The sequence below is a fragment of the Dermacentor andersoni genome, chromosome 4, assembly GCF_023375885.2.
Source record: "Dermacentor andersoni chromosome 4, qqDerAnde1_hic_scaffold, whole genome shotgun sequence".
NCBI classification, from domain to species: Eukaryota; Metazoa; Arthropoda; class Arachnida; order Ixodida; family Ixodidae; genus Dermacentor; species Dermacentor andersoni.
This window is the reverse complement of record NC_092817.1, coordinates 62,846,736-62,869,722: the sequence shown is the minus strand read 5'-3', so window position 1 is coordinate 62,869,722 and position 22,987 is coordinate 62,846,736. Positions and strand designations below refer to the sequence as shown.

Here is a 22,987-nt window from a genome sequence, read left to right as displayed (position 1 = left end):
TCTTATTACGCCATTTTTGCATTACAAGAGGAACTGCGCTTCTTCACGTCGCAGCTCGCATGCGGCCGGGAACATAGGGACTTTTCCAACCTGCCAGAAACTCTTTGCAAAAAAGTTGAGGTCAGTAAGCGCCACCTACGCGCAACATGTCGAAACCCTTCTCGCAGAATTTTACCAGCGCTTCAACTCATTTGTATACGAGAATCAGCGCTACCACCTGTTTCGTAACCCATTCACAGTTACGCCACAAGGGTGTTACTCCAAACTGGAGATAGAGCTCATCAACCTGCAGTGTTCACCGTAGTTATTACCATTACACTAGGAGTGGCCCCTCCTTCAGTTTCATAAGAAACCTATTAAGAACAAATGTGGAAACTTAGTTAATACCTTGCAACTCGCGTCTCTCTTCGTAAGTACGTACATCTGTGAGCATATGACTCTTAACGGACTCTTAACCTTCAGAGTCGTCTTAAACTCTTGATAATTCTTCGCAAACGCCGCCTTTGGTCTTAAAGAACGGATACAACATACACAATGTGTTGAGGACGACAGTGAGTGCGATTACAGCAAAAATCTAAGACCTTTCAGTAAGCAAAGTTTGTAATGTTTCCCATTAAAGTTGAGTCCGTGCGGCTCCCAGGGATGTTTGTGTTGGATTATGTTATTATTCAGTTGTGCACTCTTGCTATAATGTGTCAATGAACGATAAGTGTAGCGCACTTCAGTTTTGGTACTCTTGAAAATTGCCAGAACTACACAGCAGCAGGAAATGCTACGACTTATGACATTAGAGGCAAGCGAAGAATAAGTGTGTGACTTTAACTACCAGCCATTAAAAACCCCTAAAGCAGCGACAACCGAGGGTTATTAATCTCCTATAGCCTGAATTATATCACCTTAAGAAAAACATTCATGTTGCAGTTAGGAATACTTGTATGCCAGATGAGAACATCCAAAATTACTCTCACGCCATTTGCTACACTCCGTCAGATGTCTCGACTCGTTTTAAGAAACCTGAAGCGGGCATCTAGCGGAAAACAGTGTCTTTGTGTTCGAATGTTTTCCCACATAACAGATTCAAACTTGGAAGATTAACTGTTTCGCACTTTCTGGTAGCCTGTAAAACAGTCGGCATTGCAGAGATGGAGACATCAATGGAGACTCCCCTGAATAGACGAAGCTGCACGATTTTCCTTAAGTGTTCACCTTCCGTGGCAGCACCATGCCAAAAGCGTTATTTTTTTACTCAGAAATGGCGAAACGCGGACGTGTTTTTGCTGGATGACCACACACGAAGTCAAAATTAGGATTTCTCTCTCTTAAGTGTTCCACGTGCAATTATGAGCTCTGATGCGGTATGTCACAGAACGGCGACAACAGGCTAGGAGAGCTCAGGTAAATTTGCACGCGTCGTGTTCGCTCGCTGTCTTTTTGTGCTTCTACTGTTATTTTTCTTTCCTTTGAAACTGAGGTTAGGAAACAAGATGCATGACCACCTTCACTTTCTTCCTGCTCACTGTGTCTCCTTCTAACCACTACGCGTAGAAAGATTCAAGAGCATACCTTCTGTGGCGTTCATGTCGAGAATCACGGGATCGCCCTTGGCACTGACCACGCGCAAGTGGTCGGTCTTCACAGTGATCTGGAACTTGCTGAGCAGCTGGTAGTGATTTGTAGAGGCGAATATGTACGCCGGTTTGCCGTCCACCGACCGCGTGAAGTTTATCGGGTACTCCAGGTCCTGGTCGAAGTCCAGCGCGTGTTTGTTTGCCCCCGAAGAAGGATATGCGAAGCGGCCATGGTATTTCACCACGAACGCCGTGATGTCGGGCAGGATGTCAGCCAAATTGCGGTCTTCGGTGGTGTCACCACCACCGATCGCGAGAACGATGTGGCAGCCCTCCTCTCGTAGCTTCTTGGACTCGTTCCGGAGGCTATCCGCTGCATCGCTGACAATGATGGTTGCTGTGCGAAAAGTACATAGGGCTGTGTGCCTACGCCCTGCTCACGAAAATCGCGTATCGTCCAGGACGTGCCTCATGCGTTTATTCATTGCATGCAACGCTCGCATTCTCCGTGAGTTCCTGATAACTATAGGACGTTGGTGTTTGGAAGCAAAAACATTTTAACGCGGGTATACGATCTCGGCCGTGGCAACTGCATTTTGCTGTGTTAGGACATTCATCATGACCATGTCGGTGTTTTGGCATGTATATGAGCGCCAGAATTTAATTTTATGAAGGCGAAAGCCTTAACTGGCTCATACCCCCGAAAAACTATCATCATCAGCTATGGCTTATACACCCCTATGAGCAAGCAAAAAATGCAATTCCTAGTTCCTTTCGTAATGCAGAGGCTGCACTCAGCAAAGTAAAGCGTATAGTGCATGCATTGATTGGAGTCATGCATAGAACGTGCAGAAACGAGGTGTACAGTCGAGCTGTAGAGTAACTTCACGTGACCTTCTCAATAGCTCATACCCTCGTGCTTTGCTGAGGCTACAAGCGCTCATCGAAGTGAAGCGAACAGTGCATACATTCATTAAGATCACAATTGGGTTACGCAGAACAGCATACGTTTTAATCCCTTGCAGAAAGGATGGAACGTAAAGTCGAAGCGAAATGTCGTTGGCGCGAGTCTGACTCCGCTATACGAGCGCACGAAGCCACAGCTAAGAGTGGAAAACGAGCTGAAGCCGAACTGCGAAAGCAGCAACGCGACGATGCGAGACGGCGCTTTACCAAGTGTGCAGCAGGCTTTCGCCTTCACGTGTTACAGGAGTGTAACATGTTGCCGAACTTCTTTTGTGTGACGATTTGATTATAACGAGAATTTAAAGATAGCGAAGTAAATAGTTAGTGCGATCACCAGGATCTTGTTTTTATTTAACTGCAGGCTTTTTGAGTTCTCGAGAATTCCTCTGAAGTTTGCTGTAAATTTGCGTGGCAGTTCCTTCAAGCTGTATCATGCATCTGAATTTTGGTGCAGTAAAAATAGTACTTTGCGGTCAACGAAGGGATTTTAGCCTTCCTCCACCACGCTGCCCTTGACGAGGTACTCTAGGTATTGGTTATTTTGTCTACCTGTATATATTGTGGGCGTGCGCACTATGTATATATATGTATATGTGTGATTTTATATATGAACCTTGTCATCTTATGTAGTACTAAGCGTATATACTAAGCGCATGACCAGACAAACATCTCGAGCATTGACTAAAGAATGTTTCTCTTCCACAGGAAAGCGCTTGCCACTTTTTTTTTTCATTTTTATTTTTCATTCAGCCCCAGTCAACATCCAGCTGCACCAGTCAACGGCAGAATACGCATTCTGGCACTTAGCAGGAGAAAGCCATATACGCATAGCCACCACGGTATGCAATTTCCATTCCTGTGCTATGCATCTCTGAAGCAGCAGAAGCTTGATGTGGGCGAGTTCGTTTTGCATGCATACTTGAAGAAATGAGCGCTACGAAGACGCGGACTAAAGGAGGAATATGTACGAGGGATACGGCGCTACTTCCAACTAAATGCTTTCTTGAAGAAACAGGATCTTATATGGATACAACCTAACCTAGAGTCGCACCACCATGACAACACGACGTCCCTATCTCATTAGAAAAGCTATCTCTTTTTCGGTAAGCGTCACTGATGGGCACCTAATGCACATGCCCTCGGCCTTTGCAATGTAGAAAGCTTCTAATGTCTCCCGTTCTAGTCTATCTCTAGAACGTGCCAGAAGCCTAGTGTCACGAAGATACGGACGACAATTGTCACGTTTAGAGTGTTCAGCCAGATGGCCTCTCGGTTTGTTATTTACTACCCTATGCTGACAAAGGCAAAACCCGAACCATGCTCTAAGAAACATGCAGCGCAGTACACGGCTTGCAAAACTAATGTCGTATATGAGATACCCCTAAGTTGCCAACAGGTTCATATCGGTCAAACCGGATGGTGTTTCAATGAAAGGGCGCGTGAGCACAATTGGTCAGTAAATAACAATTCGGGGGGGCCATCTGGCTGAACACTGTAAACGTCACAATTACCGTCCGTATCATCGTGACACCAGGTTTTTGGTGCGTTCTAGAGGTAGACTCGAACTGGAGATATTAGCTTTTCTAATGACATAGGGAGGTCGTGATGTCACGGTGATGCTATTCTAGTTTGTGTCTATATAAAATCCTGTTTCTTCAAGAAAACTTTTAGTTGGAAGTACCGCCTTGTCTGTCGTACATGTTCCTCCTTTAGTCCGCGTCTTCGTAGCCCTCATTTCTTCAAGCGATGCATCTCATACGTCAAGTTTCTATTGCAAGTCTTTTGTTTCTGATAGTCCAGTCATGACTTCACTCTATCATCGAAAAATCCTTTTGTTTCTAAAGTTCCTTATTTTGATAAATAGTTCCACACCTCCTTAATAACAACGATAAACCACGAACGCATTAACTCTACGAACAAACAATGATGATAATATTATTATTGCGACTAATCCCACCATTTCCTATAGTAACGAGTGGCAAATGATGGCTAGCCAACGGTTACGTACACACCTGCGATCGCGGCTGTTATGGAGCTCGTCAATTTAGTAATGACTTGCACAATCCCTCTGCTGTTGCTACACACATGCTACATGTCGTCGTCTTATAAATCTTTATTAACGGGGAAATCGAGCTAGCTGGTTTACACTAAGGATGAAGGCGAGTCATATGAACCATGATCGGGCTGATCGCCGCATCCAGGTGAAGCCGAGAATCTTCCACAAGCTGGTGGTCAAGGCTCCGTTAGGGCGACATCGTATCGACGACGGCCATACGCCTTGCGAGGAGCTCGCTTATGGAGCGATGAGCGTGTAAGACGGAGACGGTATGCTATAGTGTTTCCATTTACGCTACGGGAGCTTATACAGTAACCCTGTCGTACGCGCAATGTGCGGGTAATTGAGCTACCCTCTGCGCATGTGCCGTAGTTGCTGCGCGATAGCCAATGTCACTTCAGCTTTTAACTCAAACAAATATTCAAGCCTTTATATTACAGAGGAGCTGTTAGCCTGAAGTTTCTTGGGATTTTTCGCTGACTCGTGCTCGCCCAAAACCGTATCGCCACATAGCGGCTGCAGCCACTCAAGCAAACCTCATACGGCAGCTGGAAAATTTATTTGTGTTTGAGTTTCTACATAACAATTATGCTTTCTCGCATATTCTAACTACAGTCCAAAGTCATCATGTCATCAGCTTGTATGCAAGTCGTATTTTACGAATTTTCTGACGCAATGTGCTTTCGAAATTCAATTAGTTCAATAAGGCAATTGCGCTTGGCGGAGGGCCGAGAAGAATGAGGATGTGTGCTGCACTTCCCCACACGTGCGTGCGAACGTGACGTACGTTGCTTGTGGAAGAGGTGCTTTTCTAACGTCAACAGCTCCGCTGTACATCCAATCTCACGGGGTGGAATGGAGGCGAATTTTATATAAGTGTGAATCTAAACTGAACACTTCACACTGAATACACAATCAACAAAGCAGCTCACAGCATGCTTGGTTACTTACGTCGAAGTTTCTTCAAGGCACCTTATCTTTATAACTACTATATACTTTACAAGTCATTAGTGCGTCTTAAGTTAAAAGGCGCTGCAGCCGCGTATGAACAATAACGCGATAGCCTTCTATTTTCGCTCGAGCTTGTTCAAATCAATTCAGTGCGGGTAATATTTTGAAATCATTACAATACCGCTAGCCTAATTTTAATACAAGATAACCTAGCCCGTCTATCACTTGCATCACGTAGAAGGATAGCAGGTTTGACCCTGTTTCACAAGATTTATTCCCATTGTTCTCTTCGCAGAGGCTCCATTATTAGGCCTAATTACAATTCGTGCCACATTGATCGCCATGATAAAATAGCAATTCGAACCGGCGACGCTGACACTTTCAGTCGGTCTTTTGTTCCCCAATCATAGCAGCTGTGGAACCACCTTCGTGGTGACACTGTAACTATTGCTGAGAACAAACTTTTCAGCATACATTACACGTCCGCGCGCCATTATACCAGGGATTCCAGGCGTTACTACCATACGTGAGCATGTGACTAAGCCAGCGCAACTTAAAATTTGCAATTCAACGGTCACGGCATTTGTCTTTTCCTTTCAACAATTTGCTTCTGCATGGCTAACGAGTGACCATTACCAAACCAGGATGCATCGACCACGACAAAGCGGACAACTACCGCCTTCAGGATTGGAGTAGGCACTACCGTACTCGAGCTTGTCCTATTATTTGTTTTTTATTAGTTACTACTTCGATTATCGGCCTTTAGTTGCAAGTCTTTGAGCCGCATGTCAGCACTGTAGCTTACAAAATCACTAAGAGTTGTCTTCCATGGCTCATATAATTTAGTGATTCCCGTGCGACCTATTTCAGGCGATGAAGTGAGAATTTTCCACGTTACCAGCATTTCTACACTAACAAACGATTTGACACTATGCCGTTCTTGATTCGTCTCCGGCTCCCGCGTTGGCTCGCTTGACCATTTTAACGCTGAATAATGACTTGTAATATGGTCAACGTGTCAACAGTACTTACCGCCCGCTTGGCCGACAACGCGCACTTCGTTGGATATGTAGCCTGTGATGCCAACTTTGAGGTTGTCCACGGTTAGTATTATCGAGCGGGTCGGCCTGTTCGGTAGCTTCGACAACGTGGGGTCACGGCTGAAGTCAACATTGCAGAGAACTATTTTCGTCTTCGTATCGAGGTGGCGGAACATCGGTACTAGGCCGCGAGGACCCATGTGAAATTCCGAAGTTCCCAAAGTCTGCGACAGACGTACGTGGGGCGGGAAGTATTTAAGCTGTTAAAACCACCAAGATGTTTAGACAACAATTTCTCTGTGTGTCACTGTAGCATATGGAGGAAGAAAGTTCAAAAAAGTAAAACCAAATTCATTGTCCTAAACTGCCAACTGAACTTGATGGGCAACCTGTAGGCTCATAAATAAAGCTCATCTTACGCTTCCTTCATGTTTGCACTATGCGTGATGGTGTCCGACTCGTCATGCCATGCGATGATCTTGACTCTCCCCGCAGTGTAAGACACTAATAGTATCCTAATGACGTACATGAGGCACTAATACCGCTGGCGTAAGACACTAATACGCCGTGACTCGGCCTTATGCGCAGTTGCATATATGAATAATTAACTCATACATACATGGAACGTTTGCGACTGCTCAAATTAGACATGTTTAGCGTGCCGTTTACCCTACGTTATGCTCTGGTTGTGTACATCACAATCACTCCTCAGCAACGCTAGTGAACATACGCATAACGGTAACACTGGCAACACGGGTGGCACTCGCTCCGCCACCAAGTTCATCCACTTGCCTTATGTTTGTTTGGCAGGAAAACTGACTCCGCATCGCTAAAAACATTCTTGGTCGATCCTCCAGAATTGGTATGGGCCACTGTGACGCAAACAGGTGTACAATCCTTAAAATTATTTAGATATGCGCTGACCTTCTCCGTGTGTACACCTATCACCATTCTTCGGTCAACAAGCTTCATAAGTAACGTTCGTCCTCATGACATCGCTGCGTAGAGATCTCACACTGTGCACTCACCTGATTGGTGTTTCTTAAGTTAAAAAATTGCACGAGATTAAAATGCCGACCTGTGGGGCTTATAAAGATAAACACTTTATGTGATTACACATTTACTAGGGTGAAAATAAATGCAATTGCCCAAATCGAAGTTAGTTGTATAGCATTTAATTAGCCGCTTCACTAAAGCTTCAATTGCAACAAATATTTTGCACCTGCATATATATCTTTTTTTTTTCTGGCAACGAAGTGTCATGGCAGTGATTCTGTCAACGTCACGATTCCGTCGCCTTCGTTGCCGTGCTATTGTTTTGTCACAAGCTGTCGTCATACCGCAGTCCCATGTTGTCATGCCGTTAAGCTCTTAGCGCAGTAAATGATTTAGGGTTGCCAGGTACGTCTCAGCTACTGGCTTTTTTCTCTTCATTTTGCTGCGACCGCCATGATCACCTGATATAGGTGCCTTATGAAGCTGCAACATGTAACAAAGTTGAATGATGAAACTACCTCAGTAGTGCATCGAGATCAGCTTGGGAGCTTGTAGGTGCACTCGCTACTGTGCCAACACCCACGAAACTTGCTATACATGCGCAAGCGCTTAATATCCGCAGTTCCAGACACTGTGCTTGCAAGCTTCCGACAAGCTTGCCGTCCTTAAACTGCATTTACGCGATCACATAACGCAAAAAAGTAATAATAAAACACGTACGATTGAGCCCAGCATCCCAAATTAAACCGCTGCGTTGGTACTTTCCGTCGATAATTTATATGAAAGTAGAGTATCAAAGCAATGCTAACTGAGCACACGCTAAGAAATTGAAAAAAGCATAAATAACACAACAACAAAATATCGAAAATACAATGTGAGACTAGCAGTACACCTGAACTAAATCAGTAAACAAGAAAAAAAATCCTGCAAGCTTCAGCAAAAAAACAATGCACAAGATATATATCTGTAAATAATAGAAAAGTTCCTCTTCATCAGTCTATTTTTTTTATGTCCAGTGCAGGACGAAGGCCTCTCCCTGGGATCTCCAACTACCCCTATCCTGCGTTAGCTGATACCAACTTCCGCCGGCAAATTTACTAATGTCATCATCCCACCTATTTTTCGCTGTGTTCGGCTGCGTTTCCCTTCCCTTGGCACCCATTATGTAACTCTAATGGTCCACCGCTTATCTGCCCTACACATTACATAGCCTGCCCAGACCCATTTCTTTCTCTTAATGTCAACTACAATGTCGGCGCTATCCCCGTTTGCTCTCTGATCCACACCGCTCTCTTCCTGTCTCTTAACGTTACGCCCAACCTTTTTTGTTCCGTCAGCCTTAGCGCAGTCCTTAACTTGTTCTCGAGCTTTTTTGTTAACCTTCAAGTTTCTACCCCGTGTCTAAGCACTGGTAGCATGCAACGATCGTACACTTTTCAAAGACAGCGGCAAGCCCCCAGTCAGCATTTGGTAATGCCTACTGCATGCACTCCAACCTATTTTTATTCTGTATATTTCCTTCTCATGACGAGGATCCCCTGTAAGCAATTGACATAGATAAACCTACTCCTGCGCAGACTCTGGGGACTGACGGTGAAGTCGGATATGCTACCGTGACTTACAAGGCATACATAGACAAGGGGACAGAAAGAACGAGGAAGACAAGCGTTGACTTGCCGAATTCTTGTTCTTTTGTCGCGCTATTAAAGATTATCTTTGTCTTCTGCACGTTGATCTTCAATCCAATTCTTACTTTTTCACGTATTTGCTCAGAAGTAAGCAACAACTTACAAAAATTCACAGCTAAACATATATACTGCCAAGGATGTTGTTTTTTTTTTTTGATGACGAACAAGTTTGTGGACAATTTTGAGGAAAGCGGTAAACTATTCAAAATTGTCATGGCTAATGAGGTACACGCCTTTACATTCCAATTAGTATATAAGGAAACATAGAATACGGGACGTTTTACCAACAGCTGCAAATTAATATTGCTGGTAGGTTCCGGTAAATGTGAAGGCAAGATGCTCAGTGCAGCATAACCAACGCGTTAATGCTGTCAAAGGCAGCGGAGAGGGGGACAGCTGGGCGCGCGTGCGCAAACCTCACACGAGTGGCGCATCCTCTCGTTTGGGTCCCCTTAAGTCATCTTACATCCTCACTGGTCGGGTGTTTACCAGGGCGTCCCATACCACTTGCTATCAATTCTTTAATATAGTCTTCGGCATTTCTAGCCTACGTGTAACGCTTCCTTTCTACTTGTGCCGTATGGGCAATGGCGAAAGCAGACGGACTATTGTTACTGCGGACAATGGGTCCTTTGCCACTGCACTCCGGATGGAAGCCATCAACCGGGTACTGAAAGGGCTTAAATTGCGCATTCTCGCGCGGCATTGAGAAAGGGTTTTTTTGGTTTCACATGAAGTGTTTCGACCTGTGACCATGTAATGCTACCCATTGAAAAGCAAGTCAATTGGGGGCGCAACTTTAAAGACGCGGATTGAGTGCGGTGTTTCCAACGTTCCACGTAGCGGCCGGCGAAGTCGTATATGCTACCGTGACTTACAAGGCATACATAGACAAGGGGACAAAAAGAACGACGAAGACGAGCGCTGATTTTTTTTTTCTTTAATTATGGGGCTTTACGTGCCAAAACCACTTTCTGATTATGACGCTAGCCGTAGTGGAGGACTCCGGAAATTTCGACCACCTGGGGTTCTTTAACGTGCACCTAAATCTAGATACACGGGTGTTTTCGCATTTCGCCCCCATCGAAATGCGGCCGGCGTGGCAGGGATACGATCCCGCGACCTCGTGCTCAGCAGCCTAACACCATAGCCACTGAGCAACCACGGCGGGTGGCGCTGACTTCCTACTGATTGGAAGAGTTGAAAGTCAGCGCTTGTCTTCGCCATTCTTTCTGTCCCCTTGTTTGAATACGCGCTGTAAGCCACGTATGCAAGGGATTACTAACTAGCCCGTACCTAAACCCTGCTTTAGGATAAGTTACGCCGGCGACGCCAGAATCGCCGAAAATTTGACCCTGGTATAGTTCGGTGCGTTGCACGCGACTCAAAGCACCGCGAGATAGGACATGCGCTATTCCTGCGCTAGCAACACCAACACGCGCCGAACGCCGCCAGTCACGCTGGCGGCGTGGTGACTCTAGACTGTAGAGCGTCCACTTTGTGCCGGCGTAGCGTTACTGCACCGCGCGTAACGCGCGCAAGCATTAAGCCCGACTATATCCGAGCCTTAGACAATGTGCTATTTAACGGGGAATATTCAATGCTTTCAACTAAGAATATAGAAATAACAAAGCCAGCGAAACTGTTTAGGAACTTGCTTTCTTCGCACAAAGACACTTACATGTATGCAAATATGCAATTAAAGGCTACACCAACGCCGGACGGGATCGGAGCAGCGGTACATATGGAGAAACTTTAGCGACAAATATTTGGTTTTCCATTTCTCCGCTCACCTATAAATAAAGGAAGCTCCGTTAGGTAATTTATCAGCTGCTGGTCCCACAAATCGTTCTTGCAGTGTCGTCGAGCAAGAACCCGACTTCAAAACGTCTACTCTGACTTGACACAGGCTAAAGAAGCTTGCTTGATTTCATATTGCAAGGACTGTCGAAAGTTTAGCTGAAGGAGTGGCAAGCCGTTACGCCCTCCCCAGAAGGAATTGGCGAACATTTCATTGTTTGCTATTAATCTTCGAGCCAGGGAAAGCCAAATACAATATTTTCAATATTCTCCAGCAATCCAGGCTGATCCAATGTTCCCTTCAGTGCCATCTGTTGGACGTGCCGCCGACGAAAATGTCCAACAGCGTTTGATCCCACCAGTTGCGAGTACTCACTATTACGTCGAAGGCCATCGCGTTGAGCATGTCGATAACCATCTCTTCCCCCGCTATTCGGAACCAGACGTGGCCGCCGTAAATGTTTCCGGTGAAAAGCGATAGCCCTGGCTTGTTGACTAGGATCTGTAAAGAGGTAGGTAACATGGAACAATGCTTTCTTCATCATCACTAGCCTATTTTTGCTGTCCCCTTCAGGACGAACAACCTCTCCTAGCGGTCTCAAATTAGGCCTGTCTTGTGCCAGGTCACGTTCTCTTGTGCCTGCGAATACCCTAACCTAATGAGACCGCCCAGCTCTCTGCCGTCATCGAATGTGCTTTCCTTTCCTGGGCACCTGTTCTGTAGCTCTAATAGAGCACCATTTATCCGCCCGGTGCATAAAAGGATTTTCCGAATTCCATTTCTTCCTGTTAAGGTCAACTAGATTATGGGCTATACTTCAGTTTGCTCTGCAGTTCCCACCTCTGTCTTTCTGTCTTTTATGTTACTTACTGTGTACGTATAGGTGCAAATGTAAACATGCAATTATGTTCGAATGCAAGTTCAATATCAATGACCATAGGACTCCGCAATGTGGAAACGATGGCAAAACGTTGCATTGGGAAGCCATGTAATGCACAGGGCAGATATACGGTGGTCTGTTGTAGTTACAGATTGGGTGCCCAGGAAAGGAAAGCACCTTCGAGGATGGCCGACAACTAGGTGGTCTGATGAGGTTAGGAGATCTGCAGACATAAGTGAGCGTGAGCTTGCACAAGACGCGTGCGCGCACGCACACAGGCGCACATACGCTCACACATAACTTACGCATGCGCAACTACGCCCATGAGCTGCCTCGAAAAAGGACCAAAGGGCCGTTCTTTTGAAACAACGACTGCGTAGTGCTCGCAACACGCAACTCCGAGCGCTGTATATCCAAGTTGACAAATGGGTTTTGCGGAATCCAGCAAAGGCGGAGGAGAAATCCTGAAAGGGCCAAATTATAATCCACCCGGGCCTTGGCAAATAAAATGGGTGTTACGAGCTCGCACTTAAGGAGCGCGAAACTGGAAGCACCTTCAAGAACGAGTTTCAGGTGTTGCGAACATGGACGAGGGTTGGTTACCTGCGCACGCTGAGATTGTACTTGTCTAGATATACCGCGAGGGAACGAAATTACAAGAGATTATCTTTATTATAGTTTTGTGCTTTACTACAAATCAAGTTTGAGATAATCTGCACAGCCTCTTGTGCTACGTGAGTATATTCTCATGCGATCTCTGCATGCGTGATATAGCGTGAAGACAAGAAAATTAATTGAAGATATATGATGAAGAAGACCTCTCAATGACGACAAATATCACCTATCGCTACGTTCTTTTCGGCAGCACATATCTCTTTTACTACTTTTTTTTTAAGTTTCAGTTTCGTAAGGTACCGCCTAGCTGCCATCTTAAATTCATGCTTCTTAACTTAGACCTGGCCACTGACTAGCCATATAAGGCCATGGAGGCTTTTGTCTCTGTCGTCGAGCTGTTATACGGTTCTAAGAGGTGTTTGCTATTGGAAACTGTTACGGTTTTATAGAGAAGAGAAATCTTCGGTCGTTCGTTCACGAGCACTATTGAAAATTCAAAGCTATGATGACTACAGACCAATGGTAGATCTGCATAAAATTGGGTTTTCCGCCGAGGCTCTTCCGAGCAAACAATTCGGCTGTCTGCAAGCCCAGCGTAGAAATCAAGAGTGACATCGCGATTGTGATGACGCTTGGCAGACGTCTGGCCCGTGATGGATGAAAACCTACGCGTAAACTACACGTGCAAAAACAACTACGTGAAATCGCGCCAAGGCCGTGCTCTACGTTGCAGATCTCATATTTAAGAACGTTTGCTATGGCGTGATGAAAATCTCACTCATATTGCACATGTGCCCTGGTTTTCGTCACATCACGTGCGCTCCGCGGTACGGTGTTAAGGGTGCTCGATAAGCGAGGGTGTGGATGCTGACCTGGTAACTGATTCGGGCGGCCCCTCCGAAGCAGTCTCCCAGTGTCTTTTTGGAACTCGTGCAATCTTTGCCGTCCTTATCCACTTCTAGGAAGTGGCTCTGCAGCTCTCCCGAGTGGACCACGTTCAGCGTCCCGGTTGTAGATGCGCCGGCAGCGATCAGTGGCCGCGGCCGAATGGTGGTGGGGAGATTGGCGTCCTGCAGCGCGGGCGACAACTCCAGTTGTGACAGGTGGAAATTAGCGATGGTGTAAAGAAACCCAGCATAACTGAAGTGCCAGGAATTTGCTGGGCATTTACAGTTGTAAACCACGTCGCCGCCAGCACAAGCCACTCTGCAGGTATTCTTATATTAAACATTTCAGTATGCGTTCGAGTAATTGAACCGCTTTCCCTTCATGTGTACCCTCAGCTTGCTTTCAAACACGAACAAATGTGAAAACAACTCCAGTGTTTCGTTCGGTTTCCAGATTCGCGTGCATTTGTTACCGTCGCCTAATTCACGGTAGAAAGCGAACACATTGCACTACTCCATGAGACCACCTACAGAGCTGCTACTAGCTTCGGCCACTGAAATTGGGCTCCTGTCTCGCCGAGCCGCCCACTTGGGTCACTGGGCATGTGGCCCAACAAACAACTTTGGCTGTGGCTATGTGGTACCGTTATATGCCCATTCTTGGCCAATCCGAAAGAATAGATGTGCCAATGTTACAAAAGCGGTATTAAAGTGATAGTGGCCCATCCAGGCCCCCGCCGATCGCTTGAGGCAAAGGCGGGTGACTAACCGACGCCTCCCCGCCGAAATGGAAGAACAGAGATCATAATAGCAATGATCATAACGCAGAAAACACATGCATCACCAATTACACACGCATCATAAATGAGAAGAAAGGGGGTTAATCGAGGGGCCCGATTTTTATTAGTCATATCATAAGAAGCCAACAAACACTGATACCAAGGACAACATAGGGGAAATTACTTGTGCTTTATAAATGAAATAAAGAAACGACAAATTGATGGAAATGAAAGTGGATGAAAAAAACTTCCTGCAGGTGGGGAACGTTCCCACAACCTTCGCATTTCGCGTGAGATGCTCTACCAATTGAGCTTCCGCGGTGCTGTTTCCCCGTCCACTTTCGTGGGCATTTATGTTTCCTTGTAGAACCCTGGGAGTGTTAGCCAGCGCCACCACTCACAGACCTTGACGGCGGACGTGGAACGTCCCATCATAAGGAGGATGGCTAATCGCATTACCCTCCCCAATCATCTGCATAAGATGGATGCTCCGCCATATTTTTTTCTCAATGGAAGGTTCTAAACTGGTTTCTCTCACAAGGTACAATATGTAACCTTACCTGAGCACGAACTGCAGCCTTTTCCACGTAACAACTGCCCTGCGCGTTTTTTGAGGGTGAGCAGCTTCCTTCATCCTCTGCGTGTCTTCTCCGGGTGTTTGAGAGAGCCACTGGTTCATCTTGTGGTATCACCATGCCGGCGACTGCTCGGTCTGGTGTTGTAGGCGCGGCAAGCCGAAAATTCGCTTTCTTGTGTTGCGGCTGCGACTGCGCGAATGCCAACTGGGGTGCCAGGATCGCCAAGAACGCAACTATCATAACAGGTGCTGAATCACCACTGTAGGAAATAACTGAGGCCCTGAAGGTAGCCTGCCGAACCGCCATGACTGCGTTCTTTCTTGCTTGCTTGCTGCACTTGATGATGATGATGATGAAGCCTCGGTTATTGGCACAAACCCACTGTGGGGTATAGGCCTCGAATCGGGTGATAATATGATTCAAGAAATAAAATAAAATAAGTTGGTTAATAAATAAATAACACATGAAACAAAAAGGAAAATAATTAAGCCTTGTGTTGATAGGAATGTTAAAAAAAGCAATAAAAAAAGGATATACTTAAACTTGAGTAAGGTAAATTATGAAAAAGAAGAAGAAACTTTATTAAAGAATAATAAGATTTAAACTGTGAATTTGTGCTTTTATTTTTAATATTTTAAACTGAAGTAGAAATAAATCAATTCTTGAAACTAAAAACTATTAACAAGGTATTCTTTTCGTGCCACATAGACAATTATAAAGGGCTAGGCAAACGTTCCTGTGGCTATATCCCAAAACTGTTGCTCCAAGGGAGAGTATAACAGTACTAAAGTATAACAGAGAGTATAACACCCTAAAGGTAATCCTAAATTTTGAAGTGGAATTTCTAGACATAGTTTTCGATGAGTAGAAAACCGCCGACATGATAATAAAAACTGATCTATAGATTCCGGTTCATTGCAGAGTTAGCATAGAGGGGATTCCGCCAGACCACATCTGTGCAAGTAAAAATTAAGTGTTGGAATTCGGCAACGCAGCCTTGTAAATGAAACTTCCAATTTCCGGTTAGGACACCATTGCCGGTTCCAAGATTAATTTAGGTGCAAGAAATGTGAAGATTTTGCTAATGACAGAGCTTTTTTGTCCTCGCTCAAAGAAAATTGCCTATATCTGGCTGCAGTAATGTGCGCAGTTGCCGGCAGCACAAATAGCACAGGACCTGCTAAAGAAGCTCGTGCTAAGGAATCGGCTATTTCATTAATATGAATGTCTCGGTGGCCAGGGAACCATACTATATTCACTAAACTTAAGTGAGGCGGAGCTAATGAATAAAACGTGTTCCCTGTTGTCGACTTTGCAGACGCAGTAAGTGCGCTGCATACAGACAGAGAATCTGTGACGATAATAACTCTTGCAATATGAACGGGTAATTTCCGCAAGGCAAGAACTATTGCGAGAAGTTCGGCATGAAAAACTGATGTGTAATCTGGTAGGCGAAGTGAAAAAGACCAATCGAGGGATGGTGAGTAGATACCTACGCCTGCCTTCTCTTCACACGTCGCTATTACGTTTATTTTGAAACCTGCCAAATAATCTTGTAAACGGTCATTCAAATATGTTGTCAGCAGAAATTTCGCATTGTGTGGAAAAATGTCTGCAAATTCAATTCTCAGTGACCCCGGAGATTTATGAAGCGGGATTATTTCTCAAAGGCGAACATTTAAAGTGCTAATTGTGCTTGCACAAATACAGCTTGTGGGGTATGGAACCGTGACCACGTGGTCTCAAAAAATGGAATTGGTTCACTAATAAATGCATATTGTCGGCGTCGTGGCGAAGAATCATAAGCTCTTAAGTAGGTTTGGACCGTAAGCATGCGGAATCGTGTGTGAAGAGCAGGTAGGCGCGCTTCCTGGTATAATACATTATTAGCAACGAATTTAGGAAGACCTAAACATAGTCGAAGAGCTTCTCGTTCTAACAGAACAAGGGGTGTTAATTTACATTTTGCACTTCCAGAGAATAAAACACAACCAAATTCTAGAATCGGTCGTACATACATACGATAAATCATGATTAATGTGTCACTTCGCATACCAGAACGTTGGTTACTGATTCTACGTAGTAAACCTACGGCTCGTGTCGCCTTCGCTCCAATATTTTCCATCTGAGGACGCCAGTTAAGTTTTCCGTCATATATGATACCCACGCATTTAAGCGACTCTACCTGAGGAATGGTTTTCTGTTCATATACTAATGATAACTGTAACGGCCCGGAAAGCGGAAAAACAAGGACTGCACTTTTGTTTACGTTTAGTGACAGGTGCAGGTTGTGAAGCCACGTCCGTAGAGTACAGAGGTACGTTTGCAAAGACAGGTGAAGGGAATTGATGTCTCTAGCTGTCGCGAAAAATGCAATGTCATCTGCATAGACATACAGATTCACATGCATCCTGGTGCAGTGGTACTGAACTCATTAACAGGTTAAATAGTATAGGAGACAGAACAGCCCCCTGGGGCACCCCTCTTGTCTGATCGAACATTCTTGAAGAAAAGCCGTTTTGAAAACAATGGAATTTTCAGTTTCTTAGAAATTCAAAAATCCATGCCGTTATATATCTTGGAAAATTGTAAGACCGTAACCTGTCCAGCAGTAGACAGTACTTAACGCTGTCATATGCTTTTGCTATGTCAAGTACCACTAAAGCACTAACTTCTTTTCTATGCGGAGCAAGTTGGATGCGGCTTTCCAAATCTACATGCGCCCACTAAATGGAGAGACCGGGCCGGAAACCTATTTGACTTGGGCTCAGTAACGAATATTCAGATATATGATCGCATGATGGATCATATAACACTCTTTCAATTAGTTTTACCATATTGGACGTAAGAGAGATAGGCACTTGGTCCTTTTTCTTTCTTCTTCTTTTTCTTCTTCTTCTTTTGATGATGATGATGATGATGGCGCGCTGAAAATTTGGCGGTTTAATAAATAGGTTCTTGTTAACCGCACACCAGCAAGAAGTTCATAACGGAATTTATAACTACTATAATATTACCAATCTGCAATATGCGACTATGCATGGCCAGCGAGATTGAGATGATACGAATGTGACCTAATTACTCGTCCCAGTTGTTTCATGCCATTGGCGAGCTGGCGAGGTTTAATATGCAACGAAAGAGCACTGCGCCTCTTGCTTGCGAGCGTCGACAGATAATTATTATTATTCATTCCCTCATAGATGAAAACACGATGTTTAGCCATAAACTTAATTCATGAGGCTAAAACCTACAAAATCCCTCTCGAGGCATAAACAGGCAGCAAAAAAAAAAAAAAAAAAAAAAGAAACGCACCGGTATTGAAGTTGGCAAGAAACTGAGCGCCTCTGGTGCTCTTGAAAGGCCCAAGAAAACAAATCTAACAAAAGTATCAATGCAGATGGTTTACGCTTTACAGTCGTATAACACTCCAGTTTTGCAGTCGAAGTGGAAGCGAGGGATAAGGGCCTCCGTATAACGCCTAAAGAAAGTTACAGTAATGCCTGTATTCGCTGTGCGTGAATATCTAGTAATGGGTTTGTCTAATTGCTACATAAATATACAGCTGTAAAAGCAAACCTATGATACGCACATATCGTACCTCACACAGAAGATACGTCGTTCGCGGGTTCTGGATTACAGGCATAAAGTATGTACGGCTCGAAAATCGGGCGCAAATTGCCTTGGCCAGTTGATATTACACTTATTCCCATCTCACGAGCAGCAAATGATAGTGTCAGGCCAAAGAAGCACATGTAACGATGATTATTATTTTTTAAGTACCTTTGCACATTTGACCGCACTTGTCTTCCATATCTAGAGAACGCGCGCTTTTTTGTTCCCTAGGCAATTTACATTTTACTGCATGCCTTAGCGCTTGTCCCTGAAAGCATTCACAAATGATTTATATTTAGAGGCACTTAGTAGCGTCGTTATCACAATATTACTCTCACGAAAGCGGTACGCTTCCAGCGCAATACTTTTTTTTCGCCTTGAGGGCATTTCTAACGCAATTCTGATATGCTCGCCGAGCGCGCACCCAAGCCTTTCAAGGAAGTACTCATCAATGCACTTGCACCTTTCCAAGCCAAGAGGTACCCTTTTCTTTTATCGGAACACGCCGAGGCAGCGCACTATTGTATACTTGCTCACCCTGTTTTATTATTTTTTTTCGCAAGAGCTCCAGACTGCGATAAACTTTCGTCGTCCCATTGGCCACGAGAGTGCTTTCTAAGAGCTTTCAGGCCTGCACATCATTAAAGGAAGCCGATGCCGTTGAAGGTGCCTTCGGGCAAACTGTTCTGCGTTATAAACATTCCGGAAAATGAGAAGACGTGCGCACATAGTGACACCCTCATCCCTTTTTTTTTGTTTTTCTGCTTCTAAAAACAGTTACGGCAACTCTAAATATTGCCGCGAAGCATAATATTGCTACGGAATAGTATTTCGAATGACGAAGAGGCGAGCAGTAAAAAGACGACGACGACGATTGGAGGCTAGCGCGAGCTGTTGCCTCTTGGCCAAGTGCGCCGTATTACGTTGTAAATATACTTGTATATAGCTTTTCATCTGCTTCTGGTAACCCATCTTGGGGTAACCCGCACGTACGACCGCGTCCGCCACCGCTTTTATTGGTCTGGTCTCGCTCGCTCCGTCCGACGCTATATTGCTGCCTGTGATACCTGCCAGCGTCGGAAAACACCTTAGGTGCTACCTGCCGGTCATCTCCAGCTGATCACCGTCCCTGTGGAACCGTTCTTTCGTGTTGGATTAGACCTCCTCGGTCTCTTTCCCACTTCATCCTCTGGGAACAAATGGGTAGCCGTCGCAACTGATTACGGCACTCGATACGCTATCACGCGGGCTCTCCCTACCAGTTGCGCCACTGACGTCACGACTTTCTCTTGCGTGACATTATCTTACTTTATGGCGCCCCGCGACAGCTGCTTACTGACCGTGGTCGTAACTTCCTCTCCAAAGTTATCGCAGACATTGTGCGTTCCTGTTGCACTCAACACAAGCTGACTACCTCATACCATCCTCAAAGAAATGGCCAGACAGAGCGGTTAAACCGTACTCTTACCGATATGCTGTCCAAGTACGTTTCCAAGGACCACCACGACTGGGACATTGCCCTTCCTTACGTCACGTTTGCTTATAATTCTTTCCGGCACGACACCGCCGGATTTTCTCCATTTTATCTACTCTACGGTCACGAACCGACCTTGCCCCTTGACACGGCACTTCCCCCTGCTGCGATCTCAACAAGCGAGAATGCGCGCGACGCCATCGCCCTCGTCGACCATGCACGCCAGCTTGCCCGTGCTCGACTGACGGACTCGCAAACCACTCAGTAGCGTCAGTACAACGCTCGCCACCGTGACGTACAGTTTTCCCCTGGTGCGCTCGTGCTCCTGTGGTCGCCCTCTCATCACGTTGGACTTTCAGAAAAGCTGCTTTCGCGATACACAGGGCCCTACCGTGTGCTACGCCAGATAACGCCTGTGACGTACGAAATTGCTCGTGTGAGCTCAACCTCGTCATCTACTCTGGCATGTAGTGATGTCGTGCACGTCAGTAGGCACAAGGCCTACTACACTGCTTCCGAGTCCGGCATTTAGTCGCTACGAGACGGTGCTTTTGCCGTCGGGGGTAGTGCTACGGAATAGTATTTCCAATGACGAAGAGGCGAGCAGTAAGAAGACGACAACGACGATTGCAAGCTAGTGCGGGCTGTTGCCTCTTGGCCAAGTGCGGCGTATTACGTTGTAAATATACTTGTATATAGCTTTTCATCTGCGTATTCTTAAGTAACAATATTGCCGCGAAATATTGCCACAAAGCATTACTTTTATCTTTTGTTAAAGCCTCAATAGAGTAGAGCCTATTGAAGCAAATGTATCTTGCCGCACGACTATGATCTGACTTTTGGCATATCACAAGGCATGAACGTGTAGAATATTAATCATACGCTGTGTGGGTCCGAAATCTATAGTGATTCCGAAACGGTAGTTAGGGCTTTTCAGAAGGGTCGCATCGCCAAGGAAGCTGTTTGTCTTCTTAGCGGCTCGAGTCCATATCCTCTCACAAACCAATGAATTCACTGGTTTCCCGCTCACGTAGGGTCGGTCGAGGGTGCTCCCCCGAACCTCAATGAGTCTGCTCACGAGGCTGCAAGTGACCTCACCGACCGGGCTTCCTCTATAAGAAACACTGTCTCTCTACGGTCACAGGGACGCTCCCGCTACTCACAGCGAGTTTATTAAATATTTCTACATGTCCAGAAGGGTCTTTCCACCCCCTCACCCCAAGTTGAATAGGGCGCAGGCCGTTTCGCTTAGGCTTCTACAGACCAGGACATATCCGTGTCTGTCCGCTCTCCACGAGGCTTACCCCGACGTGTATCGGGACAACGCCTGCCCGTCCTGCGGCCAGACCTCCACTCTACCTCACATGCTCTGAAAGTGCGGGTCGACATACCCCAAGTTCATAAAGGAGAAGTGGGACTCGCTTCTGCGTAGCCCCGCTCTAGAAAAGCAAATCCTGGCCGTCTGGCATGCCCGCGACCGGGCCGGTGGGCTAGACCTGCCTATCCCGACGTGGGACTAGCCGGGTGCGCGACGAGTTCGCGTCCTCGCCGGACCTGCAAGAAAGTTTACTCACTCACTCACTCACTCACTCACTCACTCACTCACTCACTCACTCACTCACTCACTCACTCACTCACTCACTCACTCACTCACTCACTCACTCACTCACTCACTCACTCACTCACTCACTCACTCACTCACTCACTCGCTCACCCACTCACTGCGTCACGTTGCTATATTGCCCTCACGTTTCCCAGAAGGAGCTCCTTCTTGGAAACGTGAGGGCAAAAAAGTGAGGTACTTGACTTTCTTCGGTGACCCGCGAGTATATTGCAATGTTAGTAAACGAAACTAATGTGATGGGCGGATGTTTGTTAGAAATAAACTCAACCTGCAAAAATTTTGATGGGTGGTTTTTGCATAGCTACAGGACCGAGCATGGTGAAATTAAAACATCGGGTGATGTAATATGGAATAGAAAGTTAACATGAACAGAAGGAGAGCTAGCATCGGAATAGCATACGGAAAAGCTGGGAATCGGAATAAGTGAAAATTGGAATACCTGAAAATCTGCATCGCTCAGGCTGATCAGCAATTGTTCCGCACCTAAAGTCTAGCGCGTAGAAATCTCATTACAGCCGTATACTCCAAATTTACACATATTATTGTTCTTCTTTGATAAGTGTAGATAAATGGAAGCAGGCTACCTGGGAGAGAGAGAGAGAGAGAGGTTCTTTTATGAAAACAGGGCATGTTCGCCTGGCGGCACACCCGGCATGCCATACCAGGCGGATGCGCTAATAAATGCAATGGTAAACACAGGGACATTAAACATCTAGTTTAACACAGTGAGCGTAACACACGTATAATATATTATAAATAAAGCATCTGAATAAGACCACCTAAAGAACAACGCTTCTGATTTCAGGTGATGGCTAGCCACCTAGTAGTAAGCACTACGTAACATTACTTCCGCCATAAATGTACGGGAATATTAGCGCTATTTCGTTGTCATTGCAGTCTTTCAATTTCCTACTTCTCTGTGTTCCTACTCAACCAAGCGGCGCTTCACGACAACCTGTTTCTTCTCTGGGATTCTTGTGGTGCGTCTCTGCTCACAGGACGGTAATTTAAGCCATTTTTGCCCGGAAGGATGCATGATTAGCATTCCTGAGACGAAGTTAGCCCGGAGGCATGGCCAGCCAAAATGCACCAACAAAGTAAATGTCACAACTGTGTCACGCATTTTTCCTAGTGGCTGTCGTTTTACGCTTACCTAATTAAGATACACTTTATCAACTTGTATTCTAGGTTACTCGGTAGAAAACGCCTGTGCACTGGACGATCGCCTCGAATTCCCCGGCATGAGAGCTCCATGCCATTGTTTTTTTTTTTAACATCGCCGCCCCGACGTGTGCCTCACAATAATACACAACGTCTGTAGCGACCCCACTGCCCACCCAACAATGTCTGAAACCAGCGACGTTCGAATGCGCTCATCTCCCAAATACGTCGCGTAATGTTTTTATGTCTGCAGCACATGGCCTGGTGTGGCCATCCGATTATCTGCGCCCACCTCGACCTTAACTTGGGTT

The 22,987-nt window shown here is 45.6% G+C and overlaps 2 long non-coding RNA genes across 3 annotated transcripts in view; one reads left to right on the top strand and one right to left on the bottom strand.

The window, feature by feature from the left end:
- Positions 1–22,987, top strand: part of LOC129386215 (uncharacterized) — a 72,695-nt gene that overhangs the window by 16,830 nt on the left and 32,878 nt on the right. Inside the window, exon 3 of one of the 2 annotated variants that reach the window (XR_011893604.1) lies at positions 3,285–3,373. The exons of the other annotated variant lie outside the window; for it this stretch is intronic. This is a non-coding gene — a long non-coding RNA (uncharacterized lncRNA). The remainder of the gene's footprint in view (positions 1–3,284; positions 3,374–22,987) is intronic. 2 annotated transcript variants of the gene reach the window in all.
- LOC126536705 (uncharacterized) lies at positions 1,570–13,625 on the bottom strand. Its single transcript, XR_011893606.1, has 3 exons — positions 13,434–13,625; positions 11,442–11,567; positions 1,570–1,965 (listed from the first exon to the last, which is right to left on the bottom strand). It is a non-coding gene; the product is annotated as an uncharacterized lncRNA (long non-coding RNA).